Raw genomic sequence first — 25798 nt, 5'->3', positions numbered from 1 at the left:
ATCACCCCTGGAGACCAAATACCTCCCAGTACAGTCAAAACACCCCTGGAGACCAAATACCTCCCATATTGTACAGTCAAAACACCCCTGGAGACAAGTGATACTGTTGTCATTCCAGATCTGGACAGTTTTAACTGTAGGTTTCTCCCTCTCCAGGAGCCGACAGTAGGTTGGCCTGAGGTAGTTTTACTGTGGGTTTCTCCCTCTCCAGGAGCCGACAGTAGGTTGGCATGAGGTAGTTTTAGTGTGGGTTTCTCCCTCTCCAGGAGCCGACAGTAGGTTGGCCTGAGGTAGTTTTAGTGTGGGTTTCTCCCTCTCCAGGAGCCGACAGTAGGTTGGCCTGAGGTAGTTTTAGTGTGGGTTTCTCCCTCTCCAGGAGCCGACAGTAGGTTGACCTGAGGTAGTTTCAGTGTGGGTTTCTCCCTCTCCAGGAGCCGACAGTAGGTTGGCCTGAGGTAGTTTTAACTGTGGGTTTCTCCCTCCAGGAGGCGACAGTAGGTTGGCCTGAGGTAGTTTTAACTGTGGGTTTCTCCCTCTCCAGAAGCCGACAGTAGGTTGGCCTGAGGTAGTTTTAACTGTGGGTTTCTCCCTCTCCAGGAGCCGACAGTAGGTTGGCCTGAGGTAGTTTTACTGTGGGTTTCTCCCTCTCCAGGAGCCGACAGTAGGTTGGCCTGAGGTAGTTTTACTGTGGGTTTCTCCCTCTCCAGGAGCCGACAGTAGGTTGGCCTGAGGTAGTTTTAACTGTGGGTTTCTCCCTCTCCAGGAGCCGACAGTAGGTTGGCCTGAGGTAGTTTTAGTGTGGGTTTCTCCCTCTCCAGGAGTCGACAGTAGGTTGGCCTGAGGTAGTTTCACTGTGGGTTTCTCCCTCTCCAGGAGCCAACAGTAGGTTGGTCTGAGGTAGTTTTAACTGTGGGTTTCTCCCTCTCCAGAAGCCGACAGTAGGTTGGCCTGAGGTAGTTTTAACTGTGGGTTTCTCCCTCTCCAGGAGCCGACAGTAGGTTGGCCTGAGGTAGTTTTAGTGTGGGTTTCTCTCTCTCCAGGAGCCGACAGTAGGTTGGCCTGAGGTAGTTTTAACTGTGGGTTTCTCCCTCTCCAGGAGCCGACAGTAGGTTGGCCTGAGGTAGTTTTAGTGTGGGTTTCTCCCTCTCCAGGAGCCGACAGTAGGTTGGCCTGAGGTAGTTTTACTGTGGGTTTCTCCCTCTCCAGGAGCCGACGGTAGGTTGGCCTGAGGTAGTTTTAGTGTGGGTTTCTCCCTCTCCAGGAGCCGACAGTAGGTTGGCCTGAGGTAGTTTTACTGTGGGTTTCTCCCTCTCCAGGAGCCGACAGTAGGTTGGCCTGAGGTAGTTTTACTGTGGGTTTCTCCCTCTCCAGGAGCCGACAGTAGGTTGGCCTGAGGTAGTTTTAGTGTGGGTTTCTCCCTCTCCAGGAGCCGACAGTAGGTTGGCCTGAGGTAGTTTTACTGTGGGTTTCTCCCTCTCCAGGAGCCGACAGTAGGTTGGCCTGAGGTAGTTTTAACTGTGGGTTTCTCCCTCTCCAGAAGCCGACAGTAGGTTGGCCTGAGGTAGTTTTAACTGTGGGTTTCTCCCTCTCCAGGAGCCGACAGTAGGTTGGCCTGAGGTAGTTTTAACTGTGGGTTTCTCCCTCTCCAGAAGCCTACAGTAGGTTGGCCTGAGGTAGTTTTAACTGTGGGTTTCTCCCTCTCCAGGAGCCGACAGTAGGTTGGCCTGAGGTAGTTTTACTGTGGGTTTCTCCCTCTCCAGGAGCCGACAGTAGGTTGGCCTGAGGTAGTTTTACTGTGGGTTTCTCCCTCTCCAGGAGCCGACAGTAGGTTGGCCTGAGGTAGTTTTAACTGTGGGTTTCTCCCTCTCCAGGAGCCGACAGTAGGTTGGCCTGAGGTAGTTCTAACTGTGGGTTTCTCCCTCTCCAGGAGCCGACAGTAGGTTGGCCTGAGGTAGTTTTAACTGTGGGTTTCTCCCTTTCCAGGAGGCGACAGTAGGTTGGCCTGAGGTAGTTTTAACTGTGGGTTTCTCCCTCTCCAGAAGCCGACAGTAGGTTGGCCTGAGGTAGTTTTAACTGTGGGTTTCTCCCTCTCCAGGAGCCGACAGTAGGTTGGCCTGAGGTAGTTTTACTGTGGGTTTCTCCCTCTCCAGGAACCGACAGTAGGTTGGCCTGAGGTAGTTTTACTGTGGGTTTCTCCCTCTCCAGGAGCCGACAGTAGGTTGGCCTGAGGTAGTTTTAACTGTGGGTTTCTCCCTCTCCAGGAGCCGACAGTAGGTTGGCCTGAGGTAGTTCTAACTGTGGGTTTCTCCCTCTCCAGGAGCCGACAGTAGGTTGGCCTGAGGTAGTTTTAACTGTGGGTTTCTCCCTTTCCAGGAGGCGACAGTAGGTTGGCCTGAGGTAGTTGTAACTGTGGGTTTCTCCCTCTCCAGAAGCCGACAGTAGGTTGGCCTGAGGTAGTTTTAACTGTGGGTTTCTCCCTCTCCAGGAGCCGACAGTAGGTTGGCCTGAGGTAGTTTTACTCTGGGTTTCTCCCTCTCCAGGAGCCGACAGTAGGTTGGCCTGAGGTAGTTTTAACTGTGGGTTTCTCCCTCTCCAGGAGCCGACAGTAGGTTGGCCTGAGGTAGTTTTAACTGTGGGTTTCTCCCTCTCCAGGAGCCGACAGTAGGTTGGCCTGAGGTAGTTTTAGTGTGGGTTTCTCCCTCTCCAGGAGCCGACAGTAGGTTGGCCTGAGGTAGTTTTAACTGAGGGTTTCTCCCTCTCCAGGAGCCGACAGTAGGTTGGCCTGAGGTTGTTTTAGTGTGGGTTTCTCCCTCTCCAGGAGCCGACAGTTGGTTGGCCTGAGGTAGTTTTACTGTGGGTTTCTCCCTCTCCAGGAGCCGACAGTAGGTTGGCCTGATGTAGTTTTACTGTGGGTTTCTCCCTCTCCAGGAGCCGACAGTAGGTTGGCCTGAGGTAGTTTTACTGTGGGTTTCTCCCTCTCCAGGAGTCGACAGTAGGTTGGCCTGAGGTAGTTTTACTGTGGGTTTCTCCCTCTCCAGGAGCCAACAGTAGGTTGGCCTGAGGTAGTTTTAACTGTGGGTTTCTCCCTTTCCAGGAGCCGACAGTAGGTTGGCCTGAGGTAGTTTTAACTGTGGGTTTCTCCCTCTCCAGGAGCAGACAGTAGGTTGGCCTGAGGTAGTTTTAGTGTGTGTTTCTCCCTCTCCAGGAGCCGACAGTAGGTTGGCCTGAGGTAGTTTTAAATGTGGGTTTCTCCCTCTCCAGGAGCCGACAGTAGGTTGGCCTGAGGTAGTTTTACTGTGGGTTTCTCCCTTTCCAGGATCCGACAGTAGGTTGGCCTGAGGTAGTTTTACTGTGGGTTTCTCCCTCTCCAGGAGCCGACAGTAGGTTGGCCTGAGGTAGTTTTAACTGTGGGTTTCTCCCTCTCCAGGAGCCGACAGTAGGTTGGCCTGAGGTAGTTTTAACTGTGGGTTTCTCCCTCTCCAGGAGCCGACAGTAGGTTGGCCTGAGGTAGTTTTAACTGTGGGTTTCTCCCTCTCCAGGAGCCGACAGTAGGTTGGCCTGAGGTAGTTTTAGTGTGTGTTTCTCCCTCTCCAGGAGCCGACAGTAGGTTGGCCTGAGGTAGTTTTAAATGTGGGTTTCTCCCTCTCCAGGAGCCGACAGTAGGTTGGCCTGAGGTAGTTTTAGTGTGGGTTTCTCCCTCTCCAGGAGCCGACAGTAGGTTGGCCTGAGGTAGTTTTACTGTGGGTTTCTCCCTCTCCAGGAGCCGACAGTAGGTTGGCCTGAGGTAGTTTTACTCTGGGTTTCTCCCTCTCCAGGAGCCGACAGTAGGTTGGCCTGAGGTAGTTTTAACTGTGGGTTTCTCCCTCTCCAGGAGCCGACAGTAGGTTGGCCTGAGGTAGTTTTAACTGTGGGTTTCTCCCTCTCCAGGAGCCGACAGTAGGTTGGCCTGAGGTAGTTTTAGTGTGGGTTTCTCCCTCTCCAGGAGCCGACAGTAGGTTGGCCTGAGGTAGTTTTAACTGAGGGTTTCTCCCTCTCCAGGAGCCGACAGTAGGTTGGCCTGAGGTAGTTTTACTGTGGGTTTCTCCCTCTCCAGGAGCCAACAGTAGGTTGGCCTGAGGTAGTTTTAACTGTGGGTTTCTCCCTTTCCAGGAGCCGACAGTAGGTTGGCCTGAGGTAGTTTTAACTGTGGGTTTCTCCCTCTCCAGGAGCAGACAGTAGGTTGGCCTGAGGTAGTTTTAGTGTGTGTTTCTCCCTCTCCAGGAGCCGACAGTAGGTTGGCCTGAGGTAGTTTTAAATGTGGGTTTCTCCCTCTCCAGGAGCCGACAGTAGGTTGGCCTGAGGTAGTTTTACTGTGGGTTTCTCCCTTTCCAGGATCCGACAGTAGGTTGGCCTGAGGTAGTTTTACTGTGGGTTTCTCCCTCTCCAGGAGCCGACAGTAGGTTGGCCTGAGGTAGTTTTAACTGTGGGTTTCTCCCTCTCCAGGAGCCGACAGTAGGTTGGCCTGAGGTAGTTTTAACTGTGGGTTTCTCCCTCTCCAGGAGCCGACAGTAGGTTGGCCTGAGGTAGTTTTAACTGTGGGTTTCTCCCTCTCCAGGAGCCGACAGTAGGTTGGCCTGAGGTAGTTTTAGTGTGTGTTTCTCCCTCTCCAGGAGCCGACAGTAGGTTGGCCTGAGGTAGTTTTAAATGTGGGTTTCTCCCTCTCCAGGAGCCGACAGTAGGTTGGCCTGAGGTAGTTTTAGTGTGGGTTTCTCCCTCTCCAGGAGCCGACAGTAGGTTGGCCTGAGGTAGTTTTACTGTGGGTTTCTCCCTCTCCAGGAGCCGACAGTAGGTTGGCCTGAGGTAGTTTTAACTGGGTTTCTCCCTCTCCAGGAGCCGACAGTAGGTTGGCCTGATGTAGTTTTACTGTGGGTTTCTCCCTCTCCAGGAGCCGACAGTAGGTTGGCCTGAGGTATACCACATTGTGGTCTGATGTCCCCAGAGGAGGTCTGGTGGTGGCAGAGAACTCCTTTGGTATTGTCCCAGAGCACAAGTCAAGAGTCCTATTTTTCCTAGTGTAACATTTCACATACTGTGCAAGGTACAGTTGTTAATATCCCCTAAAATACATTTAGGTGCGTCGGGGGAGATGGATTCCAGTTTCTGTGACAGATTATAAATAATCTCTGATGCCTTTGTTATATTAGCTTTAGGTTGAATGTACACAACGGTAACAAACAATTGGGGGAACTCACGTGGCAGATAGTAAGGTCGCAGTGACACAGAAAGCAGTTCAATGTCAGGGGTACAGAGTCTCTCTCTTACCAGGATCCATTTACACCACTGGTCCCTGACAAGCAGGCAGACGACCCCGCCGTGAAGTTTCCCTGTGACTGTCAGATCACGGTCCGCTCTGACCAGACTGAAGCCAGCCGGGTCCACTTCTCTGTCCGGGACTCTGTCACCCAGCCAAGTCTCAGTAAATGCCAGCAAACAGGCCTCCCGATATTCGTGTTGGAAGCTCAAATTCGCTGACAACTCATCCGCTTTCCCCCTCAGTGACCTGGCATTAGTCAGCAAGGTGGTGGGTAAGGGAAGTTTGTTCTTACATTTTTTAAGTCTTTGTCTGATTCCCCCGCGTTTTCCACATTTACATTTGGGCTTGTAATCCACTCGCAGACAATCGGGTATTAGATGGGCCATTGGGATATCCATCGTGTTTGTATTTGAGTTGCATTGTAGTAAAAACTCTCTGCTGTATTGGATTCCACTGCCAGCAACGTTTTCATAATTTAGTCCGTTCGTTGCGGGTATGTACACCATCAACAAGATCAGTCCAACACCCCACCACTGTGAATCCATGGTTGGCAGATTGTTTGTAAACTAAGTGTACAAATTGAAAACATAAAATAACGCCACACCAAACGTCACACACACTGCAGGTCGCAACAGAGCTGCGCCGTCTATCGTTGTCTCTGATTGGGAACCATACTTAGGTAGCTTTTTCCCACAGGGTTTTTGTGGGTAGTTAATTTCTGATTTAGTATTTTGTACCTTTCAGGACTGTTTCTGTGATTCCCTTTGTTATTTTGTTATTAGTGTTCAGTTTTAATAAAGTAAGCATGAACACCACGCTGCGCTTTGGTCCAATGTTTCCTCACCTTCCGATGACGAATATCGTTGTAGCAGGGAATTAGTTGAGCAGGGACTTTCAAATACAGATTCAAACACAGAGTTTGCTTCGCAAAGAAGGGCACCTATTGGTAGATGGGTAAAAATAAAAAGCAGATATTGAATTAGCATGTTGAAGTTATTCATTACTCTTTGGATGGGGTATCAATACACCCAGTCACTACAAAGATACAGGCGTTCTTCCTGACTCAGTTGCCAGAGATGAAGGCCAATGGTAACTTTAAAACGTTTACATAATTTAATGGCTTTGACAGGAGAAATTTGAGGTTGGATCAACAACATTGTAGGTACTTCACAATACTAACCTAATTGACAGTGTCACGGATCCCTCCGGAACTTTCATCACGCACACCTGTTCCCTATTCCCACTGATTAGTGTTTGTATATATGTTCCCTTTGGTTTCCATTTGGGGGGTTGATTATTGTTACAATGTCCATTGGTGCGTGTGAGTACCTGTGCTGTGTGTTTTGGCTTTCATGCAATTGTGGATTGCACAGATGATAACGGGTCTCGTCCCGTGTGTTAATCATGGTGTGCGTGTGTTATTAATTCAAGGTACTACTTGCTCTTTGTTTGGGTTTAAACCCTGTGTTTTGTTACATGTTTGTTTGGTCTCCCCCGTGCCTTTACACGGCACGCCGTAATTTGGGTACATTAAAAAAAACTATTACACATTCCTGCGCCTGTCTCCCAATCTTTTACGCCAACATGACAGAATAATTTACCATTGAGGGAGACCGCGGGAATGGCCCGTTCGACGACGTTGCGACTGATCCATCCGGAAATTTCGGCAGCCACAACTGGCCCCTCCGATGACGACGCAACTTCGGCAGCTGCATCGGCAGCGCCTCAGGGGGAGGGTATTTTCTAAATTATATTTCTAGAACTGCATTTTGGTTAAGGGCTTGTAAGTAAGCATTTCACCTGTTGTATTCGGCACATGTGACAAATACAGTTTCATTTGACTGCAATTGGATGCTGTGATTTGATGTTCACAATATATTGCTCACTAAATGTCTGCTGCAGAGAGACAATAGAGAGCCATGATACAATGTTTTTCGAACAGTCAAGGAAATAAAAGTGCTGAAAACACGTTGGCTCACTATTTTAAAAATATGTTTTTGGCGCAGGTACAGCACTAGCTAACGCTACCTAGAGTAGCAATAAAAAATAATACATTTTCAGAGAGTGGCAAGAGGATCAATAATTAAACAACTTTGGGGGACACACGTGAATTGAATGATGCAAATCATGTTCCACTTACAAATAAAACAATCATGAAATTCAAATGAACAAGTACCCTGTGCCATTTTGCTAGATTTAAACCTCAGTAACAATTAAACATTTCATTTGAGAGGTGTTCATCTGTTACGTGTCAAGTCTTGAAATCACACATTAGCAAATGCACATGGCATACAGTATAATTGGGCACACCTCCCCATTCTTTTGTATTAAACTGCACAAACTCCAAACATATCGCAGTGCGTGTCGGGAGAGTACTTCACTCTGAAGCCTGCAGCCTTGCTGGATTGGTCAAAGTGGCTAAAGGAGGGTCTAATTAGCCCCTACCTACACCCTCAATCATTTTCACTTCCTCAGCTTTCACACTTGTGCAAATGGTGGATTCGTACATGAGCGCACAAATGGAGGGTCGAGGGGACGGGGGTGATTTGGGATTCAGCCAGGGTCTTACTGCAGTGTCCGTCCCCTCTTGTCTGTGTGTGTAGTTGTTGGTGATTAGATGTTGAGCAGCAGCTGGTGTCTATATTAAACCCTCTAATTAACTCTGAACGACGGCAGCAGCAGGTTAGTCCGACTCATTTGGATCACACACACACACACACCACACACACACACACACACACACACACACACACACACACACACACACACACACACACACACACACACACACACACACACACACACACACAGAGTCAGATGTAATTATGGAGGATATGTGCTGATTCCCATAACTAACTACTCCTCTGCTCCAGGAAAACATGCCAAATGAACCAAACTGTAAATGTCAAAGTCTGAATTATTAATCACTGCAGCAACACATGCTGTTATGACTGCACAATGCTGTATAAATGGAGGTTTAATGAACATTTTAGTCAGTCATAAACATAATCAGATGTGATGGATGTTTTTGTATGCAGGGAGGAAGTTCTTCTGCACTGAGATCAAAGAATTCTCTAGAACACTCTGAAGATGCAGTCCCATCCATGGATACACTATACCGACATAGTATGTTGCAATTTGGCTGCAGATCACCTCTTCATTCATACAGTACTGTAGTTTCCACATCCTACTGAATGGAGGAATGGATGTATGGAAATCTCTCTCTGGAAAGCTGTCAAAAGCTGCCTTGTTGACAGCCCTGCTTGGCTGAAATGGAGCGATAACAAAGGCTGTCTTTCTTCCTCCGTAGCTCTGTCTCTATCTCTGTGAGGCTGTGACCTCCTCTTATCTAACGCCCGATAAGGGACTTTGTCATTCAACAGTTTACCAGCCAGCAAAGGGGACTGAAGAGTTGTTCTCTCTCTCTCCATTGAAGATATTTAGTGTTGCTTGCTACTTCACTTTGATAACAGCAGAAAAAAAATCAGATTTGACATTTACCATACCTCGGTCTTACAAATGATCTGTGACAAGACGAGTGTTTTTTGCTTAATACCTCTTATTTTAGTAAAGATTATATACGGTCTCAACAGAGGGCTAGCGATAACCTATTGGCTTCATTAGGACTGGCTGAACAGAGACTAGGGCCTCTGAGATTATATCACTCCCATACTTTATGATGTCATTTCCTGCCCTAATGAGAATGGGAGAGGAGAGGACTTACCCTTCTGTGTCTGAGCCTAACATTACTTAGAGTTGTATCACAGTTGGACTAAGGATGAATGAATGGCCTTAGATGAATCTCTCTCATGTGATGGCATGAATGTTTGAATGGAAACTGGCCAATTAATTAGTCAATCATTGTTATAAACCTTTCTGACCCTGTGGTAGAGCATGATGTCATGCTAGTGGTATGTTCCAATAACCCCGTCCCTGTTACTCAGTGTTGAGATTCACATCTTGAGAACAGAGATTCTCTCTTAACGGCACTGGATGAGACTGGTGTCAGTCAGATTCTGTGTGGACAATGCTCTGATTGAATAGGACTCTATAAGTCTATAAGGGAGGTACCAATGGTACAGAGAAGGGTTCATATGTTTCTGAGGCATTGCTTTAATATTGCATGTCTTTCCACTTAATAACCTCTCTTGATATTGGCAGTTGTGGCACATTCTTGTTTGATAGTGTTAATCAATGCACTGCTCCTCTGACTGTGCTGATCTTATCTCACCTGTTAGTGAGTCATTGCCATCTACTGGTCACATGATGCTCTGAGTTCATTTAAAGTGTATTTGTAGTTTTGTCTCGTTGTGGTCATTCACAGTACCAATCTGTCCCTTCTGTCTTTTGAGCAACAATCACTCGTCAGCAAGGTAGACAGCAGTTAAGACCATATCTAACTTGAAAGGTAGAGTACGCTGTCATTTGACTTTCTGCTGAAAGTGCTCCTAATAACAGGCTTAGGTCTCTTTTCTCTCAGCAGTCTGAAATGCCAAGTTTATTCACCCTTCATTTGAAACCATCTTCCTGCAAATTACTACTCTACTCTCACTTTAGAAATCCATCCAGCCAGTCGACTTGATAAACTCAGCACCACCACCCAGAACCACGTAAAGTTCCGTTGTTTACAAAGGAGGATCCTCTCTGAAGTCATACATAGCCCATATCCCTACACTTCTAGTGAACCTCAACCTCGGTGATCCTCCTCTCTCCTCCTGGTCCATCTGAAGGCAGTATGAAGCAGGGTCATCCCAAGGTTAATCCACTATTAGATGTCTTTCTTTAGCCCTATGGCTCTATGGCTCCCAGACTTCTCCTCTTTGTGGATGATGTTAGCTCAACTACCATCTCTCTGAGAGTTCATCTGTGCTCCTGGAGCCGCTGGACCGCATCCCAAGTGGCAATCTATTCCATATGTAAATTACTACTTCTGACCAGGGACCATAGGGTTCTGGTCAAAAGTAGTGCACTATGTAGGGAATAGGGTCCCATTTAGGACACAGCGTTGTACCCAGAGCTGCTCAGTGATGAATAGAATAGGGATTATAGTTCTTCTTCTTTCAATTCAGCCGGCGTTGACTCCGGAGCAGAGTCTTATTCATGTCGCTGGGATTGCAGTTATCAGCCTGAGTGATTTGCATTTTAGTCAGCAACAAAGCCACAAAGCTTCAGGGTGATTCCTCACTAGCAAACAGACAGACAAGACAGGCCAACCGATGAGCTATTTGTCCATTCCCGCTATTAAGAAGTAATTGTGTGAAGACCACGTCCCCTTAGGCCCCGAGGCTACAGGTGTTGTTTCATTAATCAGTCTTCAATTAATTGCAACACTGAGCTGTGGAGGCAATCAGCAGGTTTTCCAATAAGCAGTGTTGTGTTTAGTGCTGTTGTGGCGGCTGGGTGTGTTTTGTCTTGGTGTTTGTGATTGGGTCTCTTCTATTGATCTGATGCTGCCTGGGCCCAGAGGTGGAGGATACAGAGGAGAGAGGAGCAGAATAACAATGACAGGCCTGATGGAGGGAGAGAGAGACAGAGGGAGGGAGGGAGTGTAGGAGAGAGGGAAGGGGGAGAGAGAGAGAGAGAGAGGGAGTATGGAGCCTGTCTTCTGGAGGAGAGCCAGGGGTGTGTCACCAGCTTCCTAAAACCTAATGCAGAAGGGGGAGGGAGGTGGAGGAGAGGGGAGGAACAGATGTGCTGCCTGAGTTCAAGAGGAATATCACTGCACACACACACACACTTGTTTTTTCTATCCTCGTGGGGACCAAACATTTATTTCCATTCAAAATTATATTTTCCCTAACCCGTAACCCAGAGCATAAACCCAGCTCCTAACCCTAATTTTAACCCTAAACCTCTTAATTTAAAATAGCCTTTGTCCTCATGGGGATGTGGGAAATGTCCGCATTAGGGAGAATTTTCCTTGTTCTACTATCCTCGTGGGGATGAGGATAGAACAAGACCACACACACACACACACCAAAACAAACAGCTGGACTGAGAAAAGCACCAGCTGTGTGGTGGTTTAGTTTGTCTTGTGTAGGATGTGCTGTACCTCATCATGGCTGATGTGAAGTGGATATGGGGTTTCTGCTGTGTAATATGCTTTTGCCCTTGGAGAACTGTCTCCTTCCTCGGGGAGGTAAACCAGTCAGGGATCGGAATGCTCTGATTGGCCTTATTCTGTTACAGGGGGAGGAGTCTAATATATGGACATATTCACTGTGTATGTTTGAAATATATAGGTACTCCCTTATTCTCACTGTTTAAATACTACAAAAGGATTTCACTGTATGAATACAGCGTCACAGTCAGACAGACTTTAAGATTAAATACATTGTGTATGGTGCCCAGGCAGGGCTAAGCCAATTATACCAGGCAGTGTGATGCAAATGTGATGTTCACTGGCAGTGTGGACACAGTGAGCTGGTTTTAATGGCCTTCCTATAGGCTGTTTCTTTCATCTCAACTGCCTACAAAGTTGGCCACCGGAAGTTGAACTCTAGAATGATCAAATCTGCATGTGAAGTCAGACATTTTAGTCCCTGTCCTTCCCTGTCAATGAAACATGAATGGCCACAGAGATGCATCAGCCTGTAGGCAAACCATACAAGGTTATACTGCCTCTGTGCTATCTATGCTTTAATACATTAGCTTATGTGTCACTGCCACATTGCTTTACTGCTATTTCATTTGACTTTGTTATTTGCTAAGTTTTTATTACTAAGGAGTTTTCTAATGATATGAACTCGGATGATAATTCCCTCTTTTATTTTTATTTGACCCGTTTGTACTGTGTGAGGAAGTCCAGCCCAGGGAGTGTGGTGTCTTCTCTCTGTCATCTCAAGGCCCAGAAACATGAATGCATCCTGTTATAAGGCAGAAGTTTGGGCGATGTGCAACTGAAAGCCCTGTGATCCTAAATGACACGGCCTGTGATTCTGGAGCTTGTTTCATTAGACTTCCAAATGAGACAAATTGCCTTGTCACTCTTGAGCGTGAGGAACAGTACACAAAGAAATGCTTAACTTGTCTTAATTCAGTAGCTGTTAACTTACATTAGTAATCTTAATGAGACCCAGGCGGTTTGAAGAGATCTGTACCAGACAATATACACACGGAATATATTCAGTTTGGAGGGGAGTTCAGAAGGGGGAAGTGAAGCTGTTATTGGTGTCTCTAGTATTTTATAAGAAGCATGATGATTTAAACTGAAATAACATATTTGAAAATAGCAAGCGTCACCTACTGCATAGGATATATCAGTACTATAGTATATCAGCACGATGTAGCTTTTCATGTCTTTGACGATGACACAACAGTCCAATCACTTCACCTCCATTTCCTCCACCACCTGTTGATTGATACTTAACCACATTGTCTTTCCTTGTTGTGACTGATGTGTTTCAGTAATGTTTCTGGGGTGTTATCTGGTGGATGGTTAGGATGCTGGTGTTCAGCTGTCTGATCTGGAGAGTGTTATTACATTACCCCTCCCCTGATGGATGGTAGGATGGAGGGAGAGAGTGTTATTACATTACCCCTCCCCTGATGGATGGGAGGATGGAGGGAGAGAGTGTTATTACATTACCCCTCCCCTGATGGATGGGAGGATGGAGGGAGAGAGTGTTATTACATTACCCCTCCCCTGATGGATGGGAGGATGGAGGGAGAGAGTGTTATTACATTACCCCTCCCCTGATGGATGGGAGGATGGAGGGAGAGAGTGTTATTACATTACCCCTCCCCTGATGGATGGGAGGATGGAGGGAGAGAGTGTTATTACATTACCCCTCCCCTGGTGGATGGGAGGATGGAGGGAGTGTTATTACATTACCCCTCCCCTGATTGATGGGAGGATGGAGGGAGAGAGTGTTATTACATTACCCCTCCCCTGATGGATGGGAGGATGGAGGGAGAGAGTGTTATTACATTACCCCTCCCCTGATGGATGGGAGGATGGAGGGAGTGTTATTACATTACCCCTCCCCTGATGGATGGGAGGATGGAGGGAGAGAGTGTTATTACATTACCCCTCCCCTGATGGATGGGAGGATGGAGGGAGAGAGTGTTATTACATTACCCCTCCCCTGATGGATGGGAGGATGGAGGGAGAGCGTGTTATTACATTACCCCTCCCCTGATGGATGGGAGGATGGAGGGAGTGTTATTACATTACCCCTCCCCTGATGGATGGGAGGATGGAGGGAGTGTTATTACATTACCCCTCCCCTGATTGATGGGAGGATGGAGGGAGAGCGTGTTATTACATTACCCCTCCCCTGATGGATGGGAGGATGGAGGGAGAGAGTGATTGAAATGCAAACCAGGCCCTGGCCCTGTATCCTGAGAAAGATAAACTCTCTCTCTCTCTCAGCGCTGAAACACTGAAAACAAGGGAAAATATACAGACAACACATGAGAGAGAGGCAGAGAGAGGTAGTGCGAGTGGATGGGAGTAAGGAAGTCATCTGTCAAGATGAGTTATGATGTATGGGAGGGAGTGATGATGATTGGAGGACTTGTAGGGTAGCTATAGACTCCAGTGGATATACAGATTGCTTTTCTCCTCTGGGTGAAGGGGGGAGTATGAGAGGAGAGAGGGATGGATGGATGGGTGGATAGCAGTAGTGGTGAATGGCGAAAGGCTGAAGGGCATGCCGTGTTAGCGTGGATGGAGGGATGGAAAGGATGGATGACAGGAGAGAAAGGGCAGGCCAGAGGGCACTGCTACTGTGTTGCTCCCAGTCAGATGAATCTCTCTCTCTCTGGTCTATCAGCCCCCCGCTGTGTCTCTAGCCCCACTTCCTCTCACTTCCTTTCCCTCTAACCCCCCTTTCATCATCATCATAACACAGGCCCTCAGCCATACCCCTTCCCTCTCTCTCTCTCTCCTTCTCAGCTGGTGGTCCTTCTGGTTCCCTGTGTGTGTGTGTGTGTGTGTGTGTGTGTGTGTGTGTGTGTGTGTGTGTGTGTGTGTGTGTGTGTGTGTGTGTGTGTGTGTGTGTGTAGCAGGCAGGGTGTCCTGTGAATAATACATGACCCAGAACCCTCTTGGATTCTCCACTCATGCACTAGCACCCTCCAATACAGCAAGCAAGCCCCCTCAGTGTGTGTGTGTTTTGAATAGCCTATAGTTAGTTCAGGCAGCTTATTGTTCCGGTCAGGGATGTCTGGATCTCTTGTAGGATATCCTCAGATGTTATGTTGGTATATGTACAATAACAGACAACCAGCTCCCTTGAACTGGATGTCAGCCGCACCACCATGTCGGAAGAAACACTGTTTGATTGACGATTGTCAGCTTGCAGGCGCCCGGCCCTGTCACAGGGTGTTAGTTGCTAAGGGAAGCCCCACCGGCCAAACCCTCCCCTACCTGAACCAATTGTGTCGTCCTATGGGGCTCCCGGTCACGACTGATTGTGGCACAGCCTGGGATGGGACTGCAGGCTGTGGTGGTGCATCAGTACTGTGGTGCAGTGCTTTTGACCGCTGCGCCACCCAGGACCCCATTTACCAATGAATATTCTATTAGGATGCTAAGTGTTTCCTGAATTATATTCTCTGAATGCCAGGGTAGAATGCCCACTTGTTAGCCTCGAGATACAACATTGTTAATGTGGATTTCACGCTTTTCTGCCTGATATCAGGTATGTTAATGAAGAGCCTCCACAACACAATGGACACACTCTGTTACCTGTGGCAACACGCCTGTCAGTCAGGGTATGAGTGGGAGAGAAAGAAATGGATAGGTAGAGGAGGAGAGAGAGAGGAAGAGAGCAAGACTGATACTAAGAAAGTGAGAGAGTAACATTTCTCTCCCTCTATCTGTGGTTTGTGGTGTGCTATGTGACAGGGTCATGATGTTGGCGTTTTCACAAATTGCGCTGTCACAGTGGAAGATAATTAGTTGACTTCTATACCATTTCTGAATGACACACACGCACACACACACTACTTCCTTATGAAACATTGAATAGACAATATCAGATGAATGTATTCTGAATGTAATATGTTGTGAGAGCTAGTTGACTCTGCTGTCTCCTGCTATGGCTCCATGCAGTGTAAATAAGCAGAGAGGCTAAACCCTGACAGCACTTAAGGAGTGTCTCCCCATGCATCTCTCCTCTGTGATTGTTGTTGATGCTTCTCATCCAGGGCTAGATTAATGGATGCAGGCTAGCAGGGTATGGCAAGGGTTTCATATTTCATCTAAGTGCTGCAGACTAAGTGTGCACTGTACTGTGCTGTACAGAGAGAAGAGAGAGAGAGATAGAGGAGAGATAGACACAATCGATAGTGTTTGAGCCCCGGCTCTCCCTGTTGCCAACCCCAGCTCAGTGCACGCATGGTCTAACCCAGCTACACTGCTATTGCTAATGCTGCAGACACTGCTGCTGCTGCCACAGTCTGCTTCCTCAAACTCCACCGGCCGCACCATCTCTCATCGCTAAACGGGGGCCGCCGGTGCTCCAGGATCGTTGACATGGACACAGGAGAACCCCTCAGCGATCTGCTGCATCACAGCCCGTCTCCTAACGCACCTCTCGTCTCAAATCACAACACATCATCTCTCTCTGCTCAGCACCCGGGAGGATTGTGACGCGTCAGTCTGCCACTTCCCCCCTCCAGTTTCACTCCCCCCTGTGTTGTAGTACAATCTCCTCGTTTCCAACCTGCCAGGGCTAGCGGGAGAGAGAGGAAGAGAGAGAGCAAGGGATAGAGAGGGAGATGTTTTGAGTTTGTTAGCAGGGAAATGAGAGGAGAGTGATTGGTGTTAGTGGTGCGGTGTGTTCCGTCTGCTCTCCAGAGAATCCCAGGTGAGCTGTGTCCTGCTATAAGGTAAGAAGACAAACTGATTACTGATGATTTCTCCACCTCCCCAAATCCCTAGTTCCCTCTCTCCCTTCATCGCTCTCTCGCGGTCGAGCAGTGCGTGCAGGCTTGTGTGTGTGTGTGCGGCTCAGCCGGAATAGTCTTCCCCAGACACATCACACACATGCTGTACAGTACATTAGATGGGCATGTTTACCATTTACCATCTAGGGCATGTAGAGAAATAGACGGAGTAGCAGCAGTGCTGTGTGTGTGGGTGCGTGAATGTGTATGTGCATCTCTGTGTGTGTGCATGTGTGTGTGTGACTGTATGTGGGTGCGTGTGTGTGTGTGTATGTGTGTGTGTGTGTGTGTGTGTGTGTGTGTGTGTGTGTGTGTGTGTGTGTGTGTGTGTGTGTGTGTGTGTGTGTGTGTGTGACTGTATGTGGGTGCGTGTGTGTGGACCATGATGAGCTCACATGCTATCTCCACGCAGGCCCACCTGAGACTATCTGTGTGTGATAGTGATTAGGGAGGATGTGACGAGGTTATGTAGACGCAGGGGGGAGGGCTTGTGTGTGGAACACGGTGGGCTGACTCTGGAACTCTGGAAAGTCTCATCTGCAGTTTCTATACAGGTTATTTTGGTTGCATTCATTCAGCAAGCAACAAACGAGAGCATCATTAGTCTTCTTTCTGCCTCTCTGTCTCTCGCCTGCTCCTTCCCTCCCTCAGGACTAAAAGGTATGTTTCCATTGTTGTGCTGCGAGGTGCTGATTTGCCCGTCTAAATGGCTACTCTGTAACATGTCACACTGGTCTGAGTGTCCGTCTGACCGGCGATCTGCATCTGTGTTAACACCTCACAGAACCCTACTGAGGCAGAGAGGCTGTGCCTTGGGCTTTCTGCAGGGCCATACGACACAACGTACATTCTTGTCTTTCTAAGGAGATGGGAGAAGAGAAATTAACAGAAACAAGCAGACAACAGAAAAGCAGCAGCGCACCCCTGCATGGCTCGATGGTTTAGCCTGGTTGAAGGGCGATAGATATAATAAATATACATTTCAAAGGTATCTATCACGGTTCAACCAGACTAAACCATCGAGCCATGGAGGGGTGCTGCTGCTGCTTTTCTCTTCCCTCTTCTCCTTAGAAAGACCAGGAGAGAACAGGGACTGATTTCAGAAAGAGAATGATGAGGACAAAAAGGGAGGGAAAGCGGTGAGGGAAATAAGAGAGGAGTGCATGAGAGAGTCAAGTGGTTAGGAGAGGGAGGAAGAGGGGAAGAAGGCAGAGAGGTCTATTAGGAGTGACTGGGTCTACACACTTAGAGAAAAGGGGATCCAAAAGGGTTCTACCTGGAACCAGAAGAGTTCTACCTGGAACCAAAAGGGTTCTACCTGGAACCAGAAGAGTTTTACCTGGAACCAAAAGGGTTCTACCTGGAACCAGAAGAGTTCTACCTGGAACCAAACAGGTTCTTCAAAGGGCCTCTATGCAGAGAGCTGAATAACCATTTTAGGATCCAGAAAACACCTCTTTTTCTAAGAGTGTAGGGCCTAAGTTGAAGTGGTGCTCATTTGGTCGTGAGTTATGAGGAGGCACATGTCTGGGTTCAAACCTGAGCCCTTTACACTTCCTGTAATGCACAGAGTCTCATCTGCTATGAAGCCAGATTTAGACTGTTTGATCTTCCAGATCAGGGGTAGGCAACGCTGTTGTTGGAGTGCCGCAGATACTGCAGGATTTTCCCCCCTACTAGGCACCACACTGAGCTACTAAGTTAATTGATCAGTTCAGCGATTGCCTCAATTCAACCCACCTGTCCTACCTGCAGCACTCCAGGACCAGGGTTGCCTACCCCTGTTCCAGATATTGATCTATCATGTATGCTGCCCCTCCGCCTTACCCTTCCCGGTGGTATATTTGCATATCTTGCTAGTAATCTCATTATGTAAGTGTTCTGTTTACGTCAGATCGATTTCTATAGAGAACAATGGTAGCGTTAGTACTATGATAATGATTTGTAATATGGAGACAGTAGGCTCCAATGAAGTGATAACCATTGATGAATATATTATAAACACATTGAATGAATATGTATTTCTATGGTGCTAAGCTACTATGAGAGAGGAGAAGAGAAGGGTCACTTCAACCTGGTATGATAAGTACTACACCACTTATCTGTCTGAGGGCAGTCGCCTATGCATTCATTAATCTCTGATTCACTGCTACTTTCATAAAAGGAGGAAAATATGTCTGAATCGTCATGGAGATAAGTTTCTAATAGCTTCATAATCCACTCTCTATATTTTGTTATGGATATTTAGTGGTTCACACACAGCAGCAGTTGTAGTTGGAGTGGTATGTCTCGTAGTAAATGGGGATCATTTACTGTAGGAAGATCAACCACTGCGTCCAGTAGAAAAACATGGAGTGAACCATTAACGGATACAACTGGATAGGTATCATTGCATCACCGGACTACTGCTCCACTTGCTGAAGTTCAAATGCCCACTAAACCCACCGTACCTACTTCAAAGACCCACCCAATCCATCTCACCTTGTTCAAAGCCATCCTATCCTTACTTGCCCTTCAGAAGACTGTCTGTTTTTGGCTCTGCAGGACTCAAGCCAAGCCAAGCCAATCTACAGAATGAGAAGACTCCCTCTAGATGGCCGGCCTCCCAGTCCCTCCCTCTCGTCTAGAGACAGACGTAAATCTATCTTATTATTCCTCTAACAATAATGTCTTCAGACAAGCCCAGCCTCGCCCAGTGTTGAACCTCTTACAGTAGTGTCAGTAAGGCTGAACCTAAGCCAACAGTCATTCTGCCCTGGACCAAAACTTCAACAGAGGCAAATTCTGTCAGACACTACATCCAACACTTCAACACTCCTAAATAGAGGGGAGATTTTAGTTGTGACGTGTTACGTCTAGTGGATTGGATTACCTTGTTTTTACTTATTGATCCATTGTTGGTCTCCTCTCCTTGTTCTGGTTGGCTCTGAACAGTGAGATTTGAACTATAGTTGAGCTGGGTTGTTGGCATTGGTCTAGAGTAGGGAGAGATCCACACTGGAGTTGGTAAGTGTCAGAGTGATTGGTCTGAGTGACCCTGCATGCTTCTGGCTCCTTAGGCTGGAGGTGCTGGGGAAGCCTGCCAATTTACTCATATGTCAGAGTTTTCTTATCCTCCATCTTCATCCAAATCAGAGCCAAGTTCTCTCGGTACTAATCAGAGGGAGGAGGTGGATGTGAGGCCTGGGCCACTGGCTGGATGGTTACCTTACTGACTGGCTGGATGTTTAGCTTACTGACTGGCTGGATGGCTGGCTCTAGATGGACGAAGGGTTGTACAACTCACGCAACCTATAGATAGATACCTGTAGGAGGGATGGATGGAAGGATTGAGGGACAGAGGAATTGAGGGACAGAGGTATGGACAGATGGAGGATTGTAGGATGGAAGAACAGAGGGATCCAGGGATGGAGGGACAGGTCAGGACACAGTTCTGTTTTGTGGACAGCTGTAAAGAGTCTGGTTTGCTCTATTTGAATTAGTGTTTTATTCTAGTCAGGCTTATTAACCAATGATTTATACACTAGATGTCTGATGGGGGCACTGTGTTGAAGCCATCGTGCCTCCATCTTGGCACTCCCTCACTGTTGTAAAAACATATTTTGGAAGTTCTAGAAATACATTTATTATGTCTAAATTAGTTTTTGCCAAGTTTATTATATTACAGACACCTTAATAAATAAATAAAATACTTCAATACATGTAATTTATTCCTTGAAATATTGAATTGAAATAGTGTAGAACTCCATTCCCAATGGAGGACTGCTCCTACTGGGGAGTGCCAATATGGCCGACCGCTGGCTTCAAAGCTTCTCAATGGCCATTACATAGCATTCGGCAATCCAGGGTTTATATACATCATTCTTATCAACACAGCTGTGTGCAAAGATACTGTAGCTGATGTAAGTGAATTGGGGGGAAAAAGTTTGAAAATCATCTACCTTTCCCAAAGCCTAACCCAATGCCCAGACTTACTGTATCTGAACCTCTTTTCCCCATCGCTAACTCTAGCCCAGCCTCATCTTGTATCTCTATAGAGGGCTACAGTTACTTTCTTCTCTGGGAGATGGTTTTAACCTCTCTAGACTAGGGGGCGTTATTTTCACGACCGGATGAAAAGCATGCCCAAAGTAAACTACCCGCTACTCAGGCCCAGAAGCTAGGGTATGCATATTATTTGTAGATTTGGACAGAAAACACTCTGCTTAAATTGTTTGAATGATGTCTGTGAGTTTAACAGAACTTATTTGGCAGGCGAAACCCCGAGGACAAACCGTCCAAGATTTTTTTTTTCAGGTGACAGTGCTTTCAATGGGTTTTCTATGTGAATCTAGATTCCTAAGGCACTTGCTTGCAGTTCCTGTCGCTTCCACTGGATGTCAACAGTCTTGAGAAGTTGGTTGATATTTTTCCTTTTTGTAATGAAGAAGTAGGGCTGTTCAGAACGAGGGTCGAGTCTAGTGTATTGTTTTGGTTGGGGGCGCATGCGACCTGAAAGCTCGCTCCACTTTGTTTTTATCCGCTATTGAACGCAGTTTATCCTGTCTTAAATTTTATCGATTATTTACGTTAAAAAATACCTAAAGTTGTATTAGGAAAGATGTTTAAAATGTTTTGACAAAGATTACAGGTAACTTATTAGATATTTTGTAGTCATGTTGCGTGAGTTGGAACCGGTGTTTTTCTGGATCTACTTATAAGGCAACTCCTATAGTCTCTATGTGCCATTACCACCATACCTGCTATAGTTCCTGATTATTATCACTATCATTAAACATGTAATTTGGTAATTGAAATAAGTAAAATAGATTAGGATCAGTTTCACTCTCCCCATTCACCAATCAATCCATCAGTTTTAAAAATCATTCATTTTCCAAATCATAATCAAGACACAATGAATTATCCAAACCAAATTCACAATGACATTGCTCTGTGATTTAAATTCATCCTACATCAACATTGGCAGAATGTACATTATATTAACATACTGTCACGTCTTAACAAGGTGGGTGGAATCAGGCGCAGAGAGCAGATAGTGATATGACAGTTTATTCTCCGGCGAACAAGAAACACGGTCAACCCAACACACACAGGGTGAACAATCCAACACAGGATAAAGACAGACCGGAGAATAACAACACAAGATAAACCGACTGACATGAATACACAAATTACAATCCCGCACAAAACAAGGGCGGGACAACCTACTACATATACAGACACTAATTAACTAAACAACACACAGGTGAAACCAATCAGACAAAACCAACAGATACACAAAAAGGGATCGATCGGTAGTGGCTAGTAGGACGGTGACGACGACGACCGCCGAGCACCGCCTGAACAGGTAGGAGAGCCAACCTCGGCAGAAGTCGTGACACATACATTATAATTATCCTATAATTATAATATTAACTTTCTTATCACGATTATAATACAGATCAGTATCCTAATGCATTCTTTATCTAAATTACTATACTTTGATGTAGTGTGTAGACCTCTACAATCAACATGATACCACAACAGTCAAAATACATTTTTGGCACAGTTGACCCCCTCCTTCAGGCACTGATTCTTCTGGCGTCTTCTTCATTGTCCTGCCGTGTCTTTGGCTGTGCCGGATGAAGTGATATGACATGCTATTCTATAAAATAATTTCTTCGTAATTAATATTACCTGATTGAGCTAATCACGTAAATGTAATTAATTAGAGAGTAGGGGCACCACGAAATAATATTTCTAGAGCTGTTATCTTCTGAATAAACTCTTAAAGACCTAGTAATATTTTACATCAACAGCAGTCAATATTAATCGTCATCTTAATTCAGTCTCATCTGAAAGTTGTAAATTCTTGGTTATCTGGACGAACCCTGGCTAACATGTTGAATCAGCAACACAAAATTGGGTTTAATTATTTATTTACTAAATACCTAACTCATCACACAGAATTAAACATACACATAATTAAATCATAACTTGATTACAAATGACCTCATAAAGGAAAACGTCCCTAGCGGGCGGAACAGATATGACAGCTGGTTACACAAAAGAAAAGGGTCTGGGTTTGAGTGAAAGAGCGGGAAGACTGAGGAACAAAGGGGGAAGCTGTGCTATCGTAAATACAGTATTTTATGCATTCTAAATTACCGCCCATTTGGAAAAGGAAAATGCAATAAATATTTACTCTGAGCTGCGCTTTGGTTGGTTGGTGGTAGATGGAAGGCCGTGTTGACAAACCGTGTCCTTTGTCCTTTGAAGAATGTCTCTGCTGGTAAATTAGATCCGTTGTAGTAACGTTGTTGTATGGTAGACGGGATACTCTGTCTGTTCCTTCCTAACCTGCGTTTGCATCTCCTGTTAACTCAACGGCTAGGAGGTATCACTTCTGTAGTGAATAAGAGTTCAAAGTTCATACCATTCGCAACCAAAGCTCACGCTGATGTTGGCTTCGTTCTGTAGTTATTATCTGATATCTGAACCATTCTGACATCGGACCGTCGTCCTCACGTCCTCAGAACAGGAGGTTGCATTGTCGTCAAGGGCTTATATAGGAAGGGAGAGGAGGTCGTGTTTGAAAAGTTTTATAGCCCATGTCCCTCACCTATCTTATGAAAACCCAAATCTCACATTTTAGAAGCTAAAATCACATTTCATCCCATCACAAATAATTTCATATTCAAACATTTAAATTGAACAACAATTCCACGTGAATCTGATAACTCTGATGTGTAGACTTTCCACTGTAGAGGTTATGTCATCTTATCATTGATGAGAATGTCTCAGATGACAACCGAACTGACATCATACCCATTAAGTACCACCGCATATGTTCCATTGGTCGGATTACCAGAATATTGTTAATTTCCCCCCACCTTCTGATGTTCCCAGAATCTCTATGTTAACTAAGGGTTTTGCAAATGTAACATAAGTAGGGTAGAGAGAGGAAAAAAGTGGGGAAGACGTATTTATGACTGTCATAAACCTACCCCCCCAGGCCAACGTCATGACAGTCTTAAATTAGCTTTACAGTTCAAAGTGGATTGTCCATGATAATGTCCCAATTTCAATGTCTCACCTGAGCCGCCATCACCTTTACCTTATGTCTTGTCCATTCGTCACCCAGTATACCAGCAATATAAGAGAAGTTTGGAACAGATTGTTTGCCATGCTCACCCCACGTGGACATCTGTCACACTCCTGAGAGAAATTACATGAGAGAAAAACAGTTGACAGTTTAGATCGGACGTTACATACAGGTTGCTGGCTCAGGACTCTTTCAGTAGAAGTGGTGCGGACAGGGCGATTTTGAGCGCCTTTGGCATTTCTTCAGCCAGTTAGAGGGGGTTTTGAGGTACTTGTTCCAATTATCTCTTCCATGCATTAAAACACAAACTGATGTCACCTTTCATGATAACCTCAAGACAGGAAAAATCAGAACAACAGTTCAGTTCATTTTAGATTCAGGAAATCCAGACAAGTATTAACTATATGATAAATTGTTACTTTTACCAATTATTCTTAATACCAATGTCTAAAGATGTCAAAGAGAATTACAACATATTCTATTGAAACAATTTTTCAAAATGGCTTATACTCCTCATCACACTGTCGACTTCATCTCAGAGCCACAGGTTGAGGAATTTATATATATATATCCCATTTAGCAGACGCTTTTGTCCAAAGCGACTTACAAGTCGGCTGGGGCCACTACTTTTGCATATGGGTGGCCCCAGTGGGAAACGAACCCACGACGCTTGGCGTTGCAAGCGCCATGCTCTACCGACTGAGCCACACAGGACCCCTATAACCTTAGACCTATAACCCATCGGGAGAAATCCCAACAATCCAGCAGACCTAATCTGGTGAGATTTGTATCAAAACAAAACAGAACAAACAACACAAACAACACAACAATACTGTACACTCCTTCACATATCATTCAATATGTGTAAACTTCAATCCAAAACCACTACTGGTCAAAAAATTAAACAAAATAGAATTAGAATCACTACCCTTAATAACTCCATACAGAATTGTACACATCCGGTCAAAGGATAATAGACTTAAGGCAGCCTACCCTTAGTCAAAGGCAACACCTTCTCCTTCTTCACATTAGTCCAAATCACAAATATGGCTATGTGTTGCTTGTTCTATGTTGCTCTGCATGTGCTCACTGCTCCTTGATTGTCTTTATTGTTATTGTTATTGTAATTGTTTTTAATAACCTGCCCAGGGACTGCGGTTGACAATTAGCCAGCTGGCGAAAACCAGCACTTTTACTGAAACGTTGATTAATGTGCACTGTCCCTGTAAAAATAAAAAATAAACTCAAACTCAAACTGCAATCCACTTTAATGACCGGACATTGTTCCACATAATGGAAACAGATTATAATGTTATAATACATTAACTTCCTGCTCAAATTCACTGGTGTTGCCTAAACTATAAAACCCAGCAACAGTAAACAGAAATTATCACAGAACGTTTCCGTTTCAACTATTCAGATCTCTACTGCAAATGTCCCACTGAATCCCTTACAGCGAGATATAGCCCAGCGAGCACAACCAACTCTTCTATTCTTACCTGTAGGAAAAAAATATAACCCATTCTCAAACAACGTTCAGCGCTTACCGTTATTGTCAGGTTAAAAACAAACTGAACAACTTTCTCTTCTCTTTCGGCTTCACACTTATGACATGTCCAAGACTTTAAAAGTAACATGTAATGCACCGCATTTATAAAATACATCGTAAGAAAAAGAAACAAACATTTTGGTGGGCACAGCTCTTTCGCAATTAATTATCTATCTGCTATTATTAGAATTCATCAGATTTAGGTAACTGTCTCTTCTTTGATTTAGTTATTTAAATACGACTCCATTCTCAATATGTTATTCAAGCAGACCATTTAGGCAGCAGACAACGTATTACATCGAAATCGTCTCGCTTTTTATGTTGAATGAATTAGTCTTTCAATTTGAACTGAGCAATCTGTTAAAACATTCAGTTTATATTTTAAACAAACACTGGTGGCCGTGTCTGTCCAGGCAAAACATACCAATAGTTGAATTACAATCAGAACCCCAGATTTGAGTCAATCCCATAGACCCAATGCTATTGAAATGCCGAAGAAACCCCGCCAATAACCTAATTTACAGTTGTCTGTAGTCGTAACATCAGGCACATAATAACGGCACAATTCCCAGAAAATAGCCTTAATTAATGACTTCTACACCGGCATCAGGTGGACTGGGGACAGCAAGGAGTCATCATGTCAGGTAGTCCTGGGGCATGGTCCTATGGCTCAGGTAGTTGAAACTGGAGCAGCAGCACGGCCAGGTGGACTGGGGACAGCAAGGAGTCATCATGTCAGGTAGTCCTGGGGCATGGTCCTATGGCTCAGGTAGTTGAAACTGGAGCAGCAGCACGGCCAGGTGGACTGGGGACAGCAAGGAGTCATCATGTCAGGTAGTCCTGGGGCATGGTCCTATGGCTCAGGTAGTTGAAACTGGAGCAGCAGCACGGCCAGGTGGACTGGGGACAGCAAGGAGTCATCATGTCAGGTAGTCCTGGGGCATGGTTCTAGGGCTCAGGTCCTCCGAGAGAGAGA

The 25798-nt window shown here is 45.8% G+C and overlaps 1 protein-coding gene across 3 annotated transcripts in view; it reads left to right on the top strand.

The window, feature by feature from the left end:
- The window catches only part of LOC135520423 (cyclin-dependent kinase 14), a 228598-nt gene that overhangs the window by 28473 nt on the left and 174327 nt on the right, over window positions 1–25798 (top strand). The window contains exon 1 of one of the 3 annotated variants that reach the window (XM_064945980.1): window positions 15990–16132. The exons of the other annotated variants lie outside the window; for them this stretch is intronic. The gene's annotated coding sequence lies outside the window, so the exon portion shown is untranslated. Of the gene's footprint in view, window positions 1–15989; window positions 16133–25798 lie in introns of those variants that run through there. 3 annotated transcript variants of the gene reach the window in all.

This window comes from Oncorhynchus masou, chromosome 29, assembly GCF_036934945.1.
Source record: "Oncorhynchus masou masou isolate Uvic2021 chromosome 29, UVic_Omas_1.1, whole genome shotgun sequence".
NCBI lineage: Eukaryota > Metazoa > Chordata > Actinopteri > Salmoniformes > Salmonidae > Oncorhynchus > Oncorhynchus masou.
Note: the sequence above shows the minus strand (reverse complement) of the source record. Positions and strands in the feature narration are given on the sequence as shown.